Source organism: Trichosurus vulpecula, chromosome 2 (genome assembly GCF_011100635.1).
Source record: "Trichosurus vulpecula isolate mTriVul1 chromosome 2, mTriVul1.pri, whole genome shotgun sequence".
Classification (NCBI taxonomy): domain Eukaryota; kingdom Metazoa; phylum Chordata; class Mammalia; order Diprotodontia; family Phalangeridae; genus Trichosurus; species Trichosurus vulpecula.
Window position 1 is genome coordinate 207,726,775 of NC_050574.1, and position 15,836 is coordinate 207,742,610.

The following is a 15,836-nucleotide window of genomic DNA, read 5'->3' on the forward strand; positions in this document are numbered from 1 at the left end:
TCTGTTGGCAATGAAGCAATAATATCACCATCTTCCTGCTCAAGCACTACTCCCTTCATAAGGCTTTCCTGTCCCCCTCCCTGATTAGTGCCTTGCCTTCCCTTCTAAGACTACATTTCATTTATCATTTATGTACTGATTTATGCATATATTCTCTCCCAAGAGAATAAAAGCTTTCTGAGGGCAGAGGCTGCTTTTTAAAATTTTTCTCTGTGTTTAGCATAGTACCTGGCATATAATAAGCATATACTATATGTATATGTAAAATGCTTGTTGATTGATCCATTAATCTATGAATGAGCACATATTTGTTTAAAAATCAAGTTGGAATTAGGTGACTTACATAAAAAATAACAAAACTATGTGGGAGAATAGAAAGCCATGTCAGAATTCAATTCCAGCTCAATTGTTTTCTAATGTCATTGTTGGTGGTGTTAATTTATTTTCTGTTTTGTGTAGTTATTCTTGGAAATAACTTGTCCTAATTTCCAAGGTTATAGTAAGACATTTTGTCCCAAAGATATTCAGTTTACTTGAGCATAAGGGTCCATTTTCAACTTTGCTTTTGGGGCATATTGCAGGTGGGGGAGGTTCCTATCCTCCTCTATCATCTTCCAAAAAATTAAATCTTCAACTGTTTGTGCCATAGGTCAACCTATACAATGCAAATTAAGTGACAGCAAAAATTGACGTAATTGATTCGTCTTATCAAAGAGAATTCTGATGATATAGGGTTATTACTTCTTCATCCAAGTAGAGATTTGACTACAGTGATATTTGTCAATGAGAGTGAACTTTGGAAGAAATGGGCAAAAGATCAGGACTAACAAACATGGTGTTACAGACACAGGGACTACAACTACTTTTCATTTTTGCCTTTGTCTTCCCAGCATCTAGGACATTGCCTAGTACATTGTAGATGGGTTTTTAAATGCTTATTGAGTGGGATTCAATAGAATATGGATTTCTTTCTCAGTTCCAAAATAGCCTGCAAATTTCATTTGTATCAAAGAATACACATCACATATGCATAAACCCAGATTGTGATGGTATCAGTTAGTTCCTTTCTTATTCAATTTTTTTTTAGCAGAAATCCACGATGGCTGTAGAGATGACTCTAAATCCAAAGATGGCTCTAAATGTTTTGTTGGAGCTTTCTTATAGCCTTAATATCCTGTGACAGTTCCTCTGGCTCAAAGTTACACAAATCGTAAATGTAACACTTTTTGTACTTAGCATATACAAATACACTTCCTACGCAATGATGCGAGCATATGCATTGCAGAAATAGAATGTTTGATCTATGTATGACCATCTAGAGATCATCCAGCCCTTTGTTTTTGTAGATGAGGAAATAGGCCAAAAGAAGTAAAGTGACTTCTACATGGCCAGAAAGAATTAAGGCCTCCTGAGTCTGAATCCAGTTGGCTCTTTCTGGGCTGCCAAATAGGGTGAGTCTGGGATTCATTGAGCATAGTTGGATCCCTAAATAATAAATCCCCCTCCAAAAGTGACCTCATATTAGGGAATGTCTAGTAGAATATAAGTTCCTTGAGGGCAAGGACTTCTTTGTTTTATATTTGTTTTCCCCCAACAGTTAGCACAGTACCTGCACGTTGTAGGCACCACATAAATGGATTGCTGCTACACCAGCACAGCAATAGAATGGAGCTGCCTATGAAGCTAGGCTCCAGGTCAGGGTTCAGGCAACCAGTTGGTATAGTGAATAGAGTGCTGGGCCTAGAGTCGGGAAAATCTGAGGTCAGATTTGGCCCCAGATACTTGCTGTGTGACTCGGGGTAAGTCATTTAACCTCAGTTTGCTTCAGTTTCCTCGGCTGTAAAATGAGTATAATAGTAGCACCTACCATCCCAGGATTATTGAAACAATCAAATGAGATATTTGTAAAATACTTAGCATAGGGACCAGCACATAGTAAGTGCTTGATAATGCTTGCTTCCTTCCTTTCATTGTTATGACAAATGGCAGAACTATTGGTTAGAAGAGCAGCTGCTACATGCAACTGAGCAGGTCACCCTGACCATAGCTGACATTCCTAAGGACTGATACTCATCTAGCAGAAGGTGGCATTGGGAAATTCTTCCAGAGTAAATGCTTTGGGTGCCCACAAAGGAAACAACAAGGGCACAAGGCAAGTAATAAACAGACATTTAATGTTTACTCTGTTCCAGACACTTTTTTTAGACCTCAAGGATACTAATAAAAAATGAGGTAGTCTCTGTCCTTAAAGAACTTGTAATCTAATAGGAAGACAAAAAACCTATAGGAGAGTGGTGACATTGGAAAGGAATTAAATCCAGGCAGTCACAAGGCTTGTAAGTGGAGCCAAAAGCAATAGATTGCCACATTCTGTCCAATAGCAATGCTATTATTAATTCCAATATTGTTCTATGATCAAGAAAAAGGGGAAGAAAGTGGCAAGATGAGGTTTAGGGTATACGCAACAGCAGGACAGAGGGCAATACTTACACGATATTCTGGTGGATAGGATACAATATTTTTGCAGATAAGTAAATAGAAGATAAACACATAGTGTTAGAGATGAGTGGGTATATGTGGACTAAAAATTGAGTGAATTTGTAGAGATGTATAATGTTTTTACTTTTCAAAATGAATTAACATGCAAGATATCATTTGATCCTTGTGACAACACAGTGAGTAACCAAGTGACTCATTTTTATGAAGAAATAAAAATGCATAAAATCATAAAATATTAGTGCTGGAAAGGACCTTAGAGATTGTCTAGTTGAGGTGTATGGTGGCAAATGTTTAACATTTAACAGCTGCATAACACACTTTTAAGTTTAATCTGAATTATTAACATTTTCTCCATCACTTTCTGAAGTCTCAATAATCAACCAACCAATAACTCAAGCCCTGACTTGCAGCATTTGCAGATTTCCAAGATATAAATGGATGCATTGAAAATTTAATAATTGGGTATCTGAGTCAGTTGAAGCTGGCTCTAGCACACCCCTGGCCTTATCCAACAGATAAAGAAACTCAGAATCCTAGAGATAAAATTATTTGACCAAACTCCAGGGATAGCAAATTTGGGAACCAGATCCAGGTCTCATTTTGACTCCATTTTTTTCTGCTATCTTCTGCTGCCTCCCTTGATTGGTGGGTGAAGTCATAATAAGGATCTGGGCAGTGACCATGTTGGTAGAGTTCAAGATATTTTCCCTGGGAACACATTTCTGAAACTATGGTCAATAAGAAAATAGGACTTAATTATAAATCTCTATAATCTTCATAGTGAAAGTGCTCAATATATAGCTACTGATTGATTAACTTGATTTTAAAATATGTAGCAGAAGGAAATAAAGTGCATATATGCATTTCTTAAGTTCTGTATTTTTAAACTTATTTTCTTTATACAAAGAATTATACTTAGTGGGGTAATATAATATCTACTCTACAGGATTGTTTTGAGGGGTGGAGAGAATGGTTTTGCAAAACTTCAAATGCTGTACAAATTTGAGTTATTACCCTTTTGTGAGTAAAAAGCCCCAAAGGGCAAGACTTAGTCCATGCCTAAAAGTTATAGAGAGGCAGATTTCTGCTTGATATAAAGAAAAAAAAAACTCCTAAAGACTAAAAATAGCCAAAAGTAGAATTAACTTCTTCAGTAGGGAGTGAGTTCAATATCACTAGAGTTCTTCAAGAGGAAGCTTAATGACTAGTCAGAGATGTTGTCATGGAGTTTGCTATTCATGTACAGGTTGGACTAAATGGCCCCCGACGTCCTTTCCAACTCTGGGAGCCCATGTTTCTGTGAGATAGTTGGTCTAGCGTTTGATGTTAAGACACATCCATTTAATCTGCTGGCCAGCAGTATCCCTTTTAGGAAATAAAAATTGCTAAAGAAAGGCAAGAGATAGATAATAAGTCTAGTCAGTGACAGGAGCTAGGCAATCCAGTATTAATCATATTACAATCAACATTACTGAGTAGACTTTGTTTCTTTATCTCCATTCTTTGTTTCTACTCATTGTTTAGGATTAGATAATTTAATTTCAATTAATTTTAATCTATGCCTCCATTGCTTTTTGTGAATGTAATTTTACTACATTATGATCTTAAAAAGATACATTTAATATTTCTGCTTTTCTGCATTTGGTTATGAGGTTTTATGCCTTAATATTTGGTCAATTTTCCTGAAGGTACTATATAGAGGTAAGAGAAAGGTATGCTCCTTTCAATTCCCATTTAATTTCCTCTAAAAGTCTATCATATCTAACTTTTCTAAAACTATATTTATTTCCTTAACTTTTTTCTTAGTTTTCAATGTTAGATTTATCTAACTCTGAGAAGAGAAAGTTGAGGTTCTCCTGTCTATTTCTTTCTGTAACTCATTTAACTTTTCAAAATTTTGGATGTTATGGCATTTGGTGCATATATGTTTAGTACTGATAATTTTTCATTGTCTAGGGTGTCTTTTAGCAAGATGTAGTTTCCCTGCTTATCTCTTTTAATTAGGTCTATTTTTGCTTTTCCTTTGTATGAGTTCATGATTGTTACCCCTGCCTTTTTTTTTATTACTTCATCTGAGGCATAATAGATTTTGCTCTAACCCCTTCTTTTAACTCAGTGTGTATCTCTCTGTTTCAAGTGTGTTTCTTGTAAGAAAGACAATGGTTTCTAATGAATTCTGCTATCTGCTTCCATTTTATGGATGAATTCATGTTGTTCACATTCCCAGTTATGATTATTAACTGTGCATTTCCCTCTATCTTATTTTCTTCTGTTTATCCTTCTCTATATATTCTGTCCTTTGTCTAAAGTATGTATTGCTTCTGACCACTGCCTTCCTTTTTCTGCCCACCCTTTTATATTACCCACTTTCTCCTATCCCCTCCCCTATTGAGTAAGACAGATTTCTATATTCAATTGAGTTTCTGTACATATATGCTTTCCAAATTTGAACCAATAGTTTAGAGTGAGGATCAAACATTGCTCATCCCTCCAACATTTCCTCCTCCATTGTAAAAGCTCTTCCTTGTGCACCTCTTTTATGTGAAATAATTTCCCCCATTTTTCCTTTTTCTTTCCCATTCTCTCAGTGCATCCTTCTTTCTTCCTCATCCATTTTAAAAAAAATCATCCCAGTACAATTGACTCACTTTCACACCATCTGTCTATGTAGAGTCCTTCTAACTGCCCCAATATTGATAAAATTCTTAGGAGCTATATTCTCACCTGCCCATATAGGGATGTAAACAGTTTACCCTCTTTAAATCTCTTATGATTTCTCTTTCATGTTTACTTTTTATGCATCTCTTGAGTCTTATATTTGAAAGCCACATTTTCTATTCAGCTCTGGTCTTTTCATCAAGAATGCTTGAAAGCCCTCTGTTTCACGAAATATCCACTCTCCCTGTAGGTTTAGGTTTAGTTTTGCTGGATAGATTATTCTTGGTTAATAATCCTAGCTATTTTGCCAAATGGAATATCATATTCTAAGCCTTCCACTTTAATATGGTAGCTGCTAAATCTTGTGTAATCCCAACTGTGGCTCCACAATATTTGAATGACTTCTTTCTGGCTAGTTGAAGTATTTTCTCTTTGAGTTTAGAGCTCTGGAATTTGGCCATAATATTCCTGGGAGTTTTTATTTTGAGATCTCTTTCAGGAAGTAATTGGTGGATTCTTTCAATTTCTATTTTACTTTTTGGTTTTAGGATATTGGGAAAGTTTTCCTTTATAATTTCTCAAGATATGTCTAGGCTCTTTCTTTGATCATGGCTTTCAGGTAGTCCAAGAACTATTTTTTTAAAAAATGATTTATTATTTATTTAACATTTTAAAAAAAATTTTGAGTTCCAAATTCTCTCCCTTCCTTGACCTTTCCCCAACCTATTGAGAAGGCAAGTGATTTGATAGTAATTACACATGTGAAATCACGCAAAACATATTTCTAAATTAGTGATGTTACAAAAAGAAAAGCAAGAAAAATAAAGAGAGAAAATTATTCTTCACTCAGACTTCATCAGTTCTCTCTCTGGAGATGGATAGCATTTTTCATTATGAGTCCATTGGAATTGTCTTGGATTATCTTGATCAGAGTAACTAAATCTTTCACAATTGATCATCATCACAATATTACTCTTACTATATAAAATGTTCTCCTATTTCTGGTCACTTCACTTTGAATCAGTTCATGTAAGTCTTCCCTGGTTTTTCTGAAAGCATCCTACTTGTCATTCCTATAGCACAATGGTATTCCATCACAACCATATGCCACAACTTGTTCAGCAATTCCCCAGTTGATGGGCATCTCCTCAATTTCCAATTCTTTGCCACTACAAATATATTTGTGCTGTAAATGTTTTTTTTGTACATGCAGGTCCTTTTCCTTTTTTCATTGATATTTTTGGTATATAGACCTAATAGTTGTATTGCTGGGTCAAAAGGTATGCCCACTCTTATAGCTATTTGGGCATAGTTCCAAATTGTTCTCCAGAATGGATGGAGTAGTGCACAACTCTACCGTATTTTACTGTCCAAATTTTTCAACATCCCCTCTAGCATGCATCATTTCCCTTTTCTGTCATGTTAGTCATTCTGAGAGGTATGAGATGGTACCTTAGAGAATTTGAATTTGCATTTCTCTAATCAATAGTGATTTAGAGCATTTTTATATGACTATAGGTAGCATTGATTTCTTCTGAAAATGGCCTGTTCATATTCTTTGACCTAGTCCAATAATTCATAAATTATTCCTTCTTGAACCATTTTCCAGGTCAGTTATTTTTCTAATTGGATATTTCACATTTTCAACTATTTTTTCAATCTTTTTACTTTGTTTTATTGTTTCTTGATGTCTCATGGAGCTTCCACTGCCCTAATTCTTATTTTTAAGGAATTATTTTCTTCACTGAACTTTTATACCTCTTTTTCATTTGCACAATTCTAATTTTTGAGAAGTTATTTTTTCCAGCAATTTTTGTGCTTCTTTTATCAAGCTCTTAATTTTCTTTACTCAGATTTTCCTCTGCCACTCTTGTTTGATTTTTAAAATGATTTTTACCACTTCCAGGTAATCTTCTTGTGCTTGTGCTCAATTCACACTTTTTTTTCCTTTGAGGCTTTGCTTGCAGTTGTTTTAATATCATTGTCTTTTGAGTTCCTATCTTAATCTCCTCTGTCACCATAGTAGCTTTTATGCTCTTTGATTGTTTGTTTGTTGTTGTTTTCTCCTTTCCCCCCACTTATTTCTTGACTTGAACTTTAAGTTAAAGTTGGTCACTGTTTACAATGTGTGTGTAGAATGTCACTGTTTCATGCATCAGGCTTTTTTGCATTGTACTTTTCAGAGCTGGTTCTGGGGCTTGGAAGTTTTTTGTGCTTCCATGATGATGTGAGAAGACATCTGATCACTGCTTTCCTGGTCTGTACTCTGATGCTTATCCAGGAAGTCTCCTCAGTCCCTTGTTATTACAAGTAATACTGCTCCTCAGGGATCCTGAACCCTTATGACTTAAAGTGCTCCTCTCTGCTTTTGAATTGGGACCTAGAAGTGGGCATAGGCAATGAAGTTTCCAATCATATCCAGTCGTGCACCCAATGCTAGCCCAGGGGTCCCCTGTAATCTCTTTCTGATAAGTTGCCTAGTCCCCTTATTGTCTCTGTCTTGAGACCTCTAGAAGCTGCTGCTACTGCTGTCACCACTCCAAGCCCCACCACTACTGTTGTATCCATGTGGACTCCAGACCAGCCTCCAAACCAGATCACTTCTTTGACCTCCTAAGCTGTCTTGGGCTGGAAGAATGCCTCATCCTGACCTTTTATTGGCTCTACCATTCCAGAATTATTCTTGAGGCATTACTTTAAAGTTGTTTGGAGGAGAATTTTGGGAGACCTCAGCTGTAGCCTTTTCTCTACTCTGCCATCTTGGCTTCTCTGCCATAAGTACTAAATAGGATTTGAAATGGAAAATCAGCACCCAGTCAAGAGCCAGGAAATGAGTATCTAGACAGGTATAATGTCTATCATTAGGCTATGGGCTTACCGATCAATTAATAGAGTTTGTAGGCAAAGTCAGGGTAGAATCCCAAGGCCATAGATTTCAAATTAGAAAGGACATTCAAGGCTATCTAGTCCAACCCCTTTATTTTATAGATGAGAAAACTGAGTCTCACAGAAATTGAAAGACTTGTCCAATGTCACACAGTTAGTAAGTAACAGAATCAAAATTCAAATCCAGGTCCTCTGACTCTAATCTAATACTCTTTCCACTAAACTACTCTTTCTCGATAAAATGAATAAGGACTCATTTCTGGGCCTTCTGGTTCCAGCAGTAGAGCAGGAACAACTGTGGTTTACATCAATAGTACCAAACTCTGCCAGCCTCCTCCAGCCCCGCAAAACTCCCCAGTGTATCCATAAACAGGTTGAAATATAATTGGGAAATGTTTAACAAAATTAATAAAAATACTGTACAATACAGATAATGTAAGTTTGTGGTTTTCTAAGTCAAGATGCAGCCTTCATGGATCCGCTTCCATTTGTTTTTGATACCACTGGTTTATATGGTTTGTATCTTCATGAAAGTCATTGGTGGTCATTACTAAATGAGTTTGAATATCTTCAAGTATTTGAATATCTCACATTTTACAGTAGAGAACCAGAAGGAATGAATGATTTTATATTGCCACATAATTCAAAGGATTTCTATATAGCTAAGATTTCACTCAGGCTAACACGTATTTTGGGCTTTCATAGGAATTTGAAACAGGACCCCAATTAGTGAATATGTTCATTGTTCTTCTCTGTGGACATTAACAGGTTTGATATTTAGTTGCAACTTAAATATCTACTATAGCCATACAGGCTATGGATTAAGTAGTAATATGACAACCATTTATTAATTTCTCTGACAGTCTATAGTATATGTTGGTCAAACAGTTTAATTCAGCTTGCTATACACTAGAAAGAATTAATATGTTGCAACAAATACAGTGCTAGATTTTGAATATTGGCTCTTTTAATACTACCTGAATGACAGTGGACAGTTCACTCAATCTATCTGGAGCCCAGTTTCCTAATCTGCAGAATGAGGGGGTTATCCATCTATTTCTTTTAAATCTCAGTCCTGAATCATTAACTACCTATTGGACATTTCCAGTTGGATGTCCCATGGGCATTTTAAACTCAATATGTACAAAACAGCTGTTCACAGCCTGTAATTTAATCTCTATTCTTCCCTCTCCCTCACCACTCCATATATCTATTTATAATTGCCAAGTCCTATTGATACTACCACTACAGTAGCTCCTAACATCCTCTTTCTCTTAATTAATATGATGACCACTTTAATTTAGGCCTTCATCACCTCTTACTTAGATTATTGCAATAGCCTTTTAATCATCCTCTATGCCTCTAGTCTCTCCCATCTCCAATCTATCCTCCATAGAACTTCCAAATTGATATTCCTAAAGCACCTAGTGGATAGTGCCAGCACTCTTCTAGAATAAATCCATGATTCAATTAGCCATATGATCAACAAATATCTTTTAAGTCATGAGGGATAAAAGGAGAAAAATGAAACAATTCTTACTCTCAAGAGTTCCTACTCTCATTCTTTTGGAGGAAGTAACAGAGAAGTAAGTAGAAGTAATTTGAGGACAGGGTGCTTAATAAACATGTGAATGGATTAGTTGTCCTTAGCCCTAAATTTGCCATCCCTGATCTTAACCGCAATGACAGTGAGGCAGTCATTCCTCCTAAATGGCATTTATTTTTTTTTAAATAGTATTTCTAAAAACATTTTTACACTTACAGTTTCAAAGTATCCCTCACTTCTCCTCCTCCCAAGGAGCCACATCTTATAATAAAAAATAATAATGGGGAGAATGGTTCATCAAAACTAACCAATATAACAAAAAATTATGGCTTCGTATGCAGTGTTCCATATTCATAGTCTTTTATCTTTGCAAAGAAAGAGCAGCCAATGCCTTTTCATATCTCTTCTATGGGGACAAACCTGATCATTAAAATTTATTAACATTTGGTTGTGATTGCTTTTTTGTTCTTGACATTTACTTGATGTTTGTTATATTCATTGTATGTATCATTTTCCTGGTTTGGTTTACTTCACCTTGTATCAATTTATATATCTTCCCATGTTCCTGTGTACTCATTATTTTCTTTTTTTTTTCTTATGGCACAATGATAAGCCATTGCATTCATGTCCCACAACTTGTTAAGCATTCACCAACTGATGAGTATCTACTGTTTCCTGTTTTTTTGCAACTATAAAAAGGGTTGCTATAAATATTTTGTTCCCTGTGAAGACTTTCTTTTTGTCATTTGCCTCTTTGGATTATGGAAATTCTGGGTCAAAGAGCATGTATGTTTAACCTGTGCATCATTCTAAATTGTCTTCCAGAATGGTAGGACCAATTCAAAATAGGGTATGTTCCCATCTTTTCACAATCCTTTCAACACTATTTCCCACCTCTGTCAATCACCAAGTGTGAAATGAAACTTCAGAATCATTTTGACTTGCACTTCTCTTATTATCAGAAATTTTGAATATTCATGTGATTGTTGATATGATCACATTTCTTTTGAGAACTGTTCATGTTCTTTGATTACTTATCCATTGGGAAAAATCTTTGGTCATGAATGTAATCCCTATCCCAAAGCTCATTGGTATGAGATTCTTTACGTATTGGTGGAAATGAATGTCCTGCACTGTGTGAGGGGTGGGAGAGAGTTGGGGAGATCAGGAAACCTCTGTGGAATAGAGGTTACATATATTTTTGTTAGTTGCCTATATAACTCAAATAGCAAAATCTTATTAAAGACATTTGATACCAACGGTTTTCCTAGTTGACTATTTTCCTTCTTGTCCTAGTTGAATTAATTTCGTTTATGCAAAAGCTTTCTAATTTCATGTAAGCAAAATCATCTATTTTGATAAATTGACTCTATCCTTTATTAAGAACTTATATCCTAGCTAGTGTTGTGAAAATACCTAGTTCTGTTTTTTTAATGTTATCAGCTTCAATATCTAGGCCAAGTATTCATTTTAGGCTTATTGTGGCATATAGTATAAGATGTTGCTCTAAACCAAATTTCTGCTACTCATTTCCAGTTGTCCCAGTATTTCTTTTGAAACAAAGAATTCTTTCTTAGGTAATTTATGGTTTGGTCCTTTAAAAATAGTCAATCACTTAATTCAATTATTTCTGATACCTCTTTGCCTAGTCTATTCCATTACTCTGACTTTTTAAAACCAGTATCAATGAATTTGGATTTTATTACTTTATAATAGAACTTGAGGTCTGAAAGTTTCATTCAGTAACAATGCTTTCGGTCAGTCAGTCAGTAAATATGTATTAAATATCTAATATGGGCCAGGGCAGGAGACTTAAGCACTGGGGATACAAAGAAAACCATAAAGAGATTGTATTGGAATGTTCTATCTCATATTTGTCAAGAATTATATTCTACAGAAGGAGGGAGGATGTGAAAAGTCATATTAGAATATGAGGTATGATTAAGATATTAGTGAAGTATGTCTTAAGTAAAACTGTGTATTGAATTGATATATGACATCTATGTGACCTTGGGCAATGAACAACTGCTCAGAGCCTCTTTTTTTTCTTCTATAAAATGAAAGGGTTAGATTGGATGATCCCTAAGGCCTGTTGAGCTCTAACGTTCTCTAATTGTATGATTTACTGTTAACTGTCAATTAGCTGCGCCTGGCATGTTTGGGATTTGAAATTCTCTTTGAGGTAATGTATGTAAAGTACCATAAATGTAAGCTCTTATTATTATTTTAATTGCACTTTCTAGTATTTCAGAGTCTGTGTTTATTTAAGCTGTGTTTCATCTAATTTGTATTTGTCTACCTATGGCAAATGGAAAGTATAGAAGATTTACCCCTTTGTGTTGCTCGTTGATCTAGCAAATACGTATGCAACAGAAAACCTATTTTTATGAAAATCTAAATTTACATACTAGATAAAGTGTGGAATAATAATTTATTTTACAGAATAATTATTTACTTTACAAAATTATTCATTTCAGAAGATCTTTGCATGTTTTCTATGTGTGCACTGTGTGTACTCTATGCATTTAAAATTAATTCCATCCTCGGTTTTTCCAAACCAAACCAAATAAAACAAAACATCGACTCAAGAAATGTATTGCTGGCAGAGATGTAGAACATAAAATCTAACCCCCTTACTTTACAGGTATAGAAATCGACACTCAGAGAGCATAAAGTCACTTGTACCAGGTCACACAGGTAGGTAGGATAGACAATATTCAAGTCTAGGTCCTCTGACTCCCAATCTAGTGCTCTTTCTTTCATCATAAATCCCTATCACATATGCTAATATAAAACTGCTTTAGTTCAGCCTTATTTTCTATAATCTATGAATTATAATTTCATCAAATGTTTATTTAGTGCTTAAGAGATGCATGTGTCTTGGTACAATGGAGCTACAAAGAGGACTATTATTTTTGTCCCCTGAGGCTTATAATTTAGGCCACAAATTTCAAATGATTCCTTTTTATACAAGCTATGTTGCAACCAAAGGGGGCCACTTGTTATTCCCCATATATGATGTTCCGTCCCCTACTTACACGTCTTAGCTCAACCTGGAACCTATTTCTGTGTTGCTTTTTCTGCTCACCTCAGTCTCTCGTCTCCTCAGCTATCTTCAAGGATCAATTCAGCTGCAACTTTTTACTCAAGGTCTTCGCCAATGCCTCCCATTGGTGTGCTTCTTTCTGATCCTGAAATTACTCTGGATTTATATATATTTTGTATTTATCAGTTTGTGAACATATTTTGTTCCTGTCCCCTTTCTTCCAGTAGAACATGCACTTCTTGAAGAAGGGACTGTTTTATTGTTTATTTTGTATTTGTTTTATTTTCTATCATTTTATTTTACTATTTATTATTTTTTATTATTTATGTTTTTTTATTTTGTATCCTCAGCCCTTGCACAAAGGGAAAGAGGAAAGGCCGTGTTCCTTCCATTTTGTGCTCTGCCTCTCTCCTGCCTGATTCCCATTTTCTGGGAGACCTGTAAGGAAGAGCTTCCAGAGGGAAAAGCAGAGGAGAAATAGGATCTTTTCATCAGAAACATGTGCCTTCTATCTCGTGCTGTGTATGTTTCTGCCTCATCTCTGGGCTTCTCTAGGAAGAAGAGGGGCACCTTTCACTTAACAATTAATAAACACACCTGGTCATATTCTACATGTCCCAATGATTCTGAACTCCCATAAGTTAGCATCCAAGTTCCACTCCCCATTCCCCCACTACTCAATTACTTATTCCTATGGCCCTCAACATCCTCCCCTCCAAATCCCAATCAAAGCTATCTATTACTTTCACTGTGCCTTCTGGAATACCTGTTCCATAAACAAAAAACTTGCTTTCAACTTAAATCTTTCCCCATTCCTTCTGTTTTCTAGCTATCATTGAGACTTGAGTCCCCTTGGATGACATGACCTCCTTGGCCAACCTTTCCAGTACATACTTCACTTTGACTCATTCCCCTTGGCTCACTGGTTAGTATGGGGGAATATAAAATACTCATTGTTCCCCATTGCCACTTCTAGGTTCTTCTGTATCCCCATCACTCAATAACTTCTCATGCTTTGAGGTCCATATAAATATCTTCATCCAATAAAAGCCATGGTAATTGTTCTCTGCAGTACACTCCTCATCCTTCTTTAATGAGTTCTGTATTTAGCTCACAAACTTTCCTCCCCAACTCATGTCCTCATGACTCAGTACTTATATATTCATATACATGTTTATGTGTATGTATACATATTTGTGTGTATACATGCACACACACACACATACCCTCTCTCAACAACCCTAACATCCCAGGTCTCAACCTACCCATTTTCTATGACCCACTCCTCTTCCTCATGATCAACACATACAAAGATGATCATACCGTTGATTTTTTCCTCACCTACAAATGTACCATGTTCAAGAACTTTGAAATCCCCCCATCTAAGCCCTCAGATCTCTCCCACCTCTGTTCTAGCCCTTATCTCCTCTTTTCCCTATCTTGACCCTTTGGTGAACCAGTCCAACTGTACACTGTCCTCTTCTCAAATATCTTGCCCCCTTATTATACTGCTGATTATGACTTGCAAAGCTTCAGCCTTGTCTTACTCCTACCATCTGGTGTCTTTGCTCCTAAGCCTGTGTTACTGAATAAAGATAGAGAAAATCATGCAACCATTCTGACTGGGTTCACTATGAATTTATTACATAACCTCATCTCAGCCCTCACTGCTGCTAGGCAATCCTATATTTTCCTTATCAACCTACTGTCTCCAAACCTTTTTATTCAACCTCAAAACTCCCATGGCTCCACTTTCCTTTCTATTCATGTCTGAGAAACTTATCACATATTTTACTGAAAACATTGAAACCATTCACCATGAGCTCCCTTTTGTCCCCTCTTTGTTATCTCAAATCACTTAGTTGCCTTCTGCTGTCTCACTGAAGTAGCCCTATTCCTTGCCAAGACAAACCACTGTACCTGTACAAGTAATCGCATTCCATCCTATCTCTTCCAGCAGATTGCCCCCTTTATCATCTCCACTCTCTTACATATCTCCAATATCTATTTGTCTTATTGACTGCAAACATCGCTATGTCTCCCCCATCCTCAAAAAATCCTCCCTTAATCCTTCCATGCCCATTATCATCTTCTACCTTTTTTTCACTCTGTCACTAAATGAGAGATGCCCTTGAGAAGGCCATCTACAGTGGGTGCCTCCAGTTCCTCTCCTCTCCCTAAAGAGGTTTATGGTCACTGAGAAAGGGAAACAGTGATGACCAAAAAGCTCACATGGCTTCATCAAAAATGGTCAAGCCAGAATAATCTGATTTCTTAATTTTTGTATTGACAACTTTTCTTTATTACATCACAATCAGTGCCAGATATATTCGGTCTGTCACAAAACTGAGAGATACAACAATCCCATGAAATTGTATATGTACCATCCTATAACTGGAGGCTTTCACTGTTCTACCAAGAAGAGGGCAGCATGTCTTCCAGTCATTTGTCCTCTAGGAATAAAATGACTCATCTTGCCTTTTTTAAGATGAAGTATTTGTTTAACTGTTTTTCTTTGTTACCAGAGGAGTTTCTGATGCAGGAAAGGGGAAGAGAACATACATGTCAATGAAAAAAAATAAAGGTTAGCCTGACTAGACCTTTTGTTTTTCATGGAATGACTAGAGTAGTAAACCATGGAAATAGTCTACTAAGATTTTAGCAAAGCATTTGATAGTGCTATTCTATGGAAAAGATTCCTTCAAGGATATACACTCTCTCGTATGAAGTCTTTCCTGATCTCCACAATTGCTGGGCTCTGTCCTCTTTGCAATGATCTTGTGTTGTACTTGTCTGTGTACACATATACCTCCTCTAGCAAAATATAAGTTTCTATTTGATAGCAGAGACTGTGTTGAGTGTCTCATTTTGATCTTGGGATCTACAGCACCCACTATTCTGTCCTTTAATTGTGCTCTTCCTAGTTGGTGTGCTACACCTTCCCATGCATCCTAAAACTTCAGGTTTCCCAGAATTCAATTCCTGACTGTGATGTCCCATTCAGACTCTCCTCAGAAGCATAGCATAATCAGATGACTCCCCTATTTCTATTATTTCTTATTTTTTGCCTTTCTTAAGAAAGTGACACCTCCCTTATTTTCTATTTTTTGTCTTTCTTCCTTTTTCTTACTCCCGTATTTTTTCTCTTTTCCATGTGTTTCCCCTCCTCGTCCTCATCCTCATCCTCATCTGTGTCCTCTT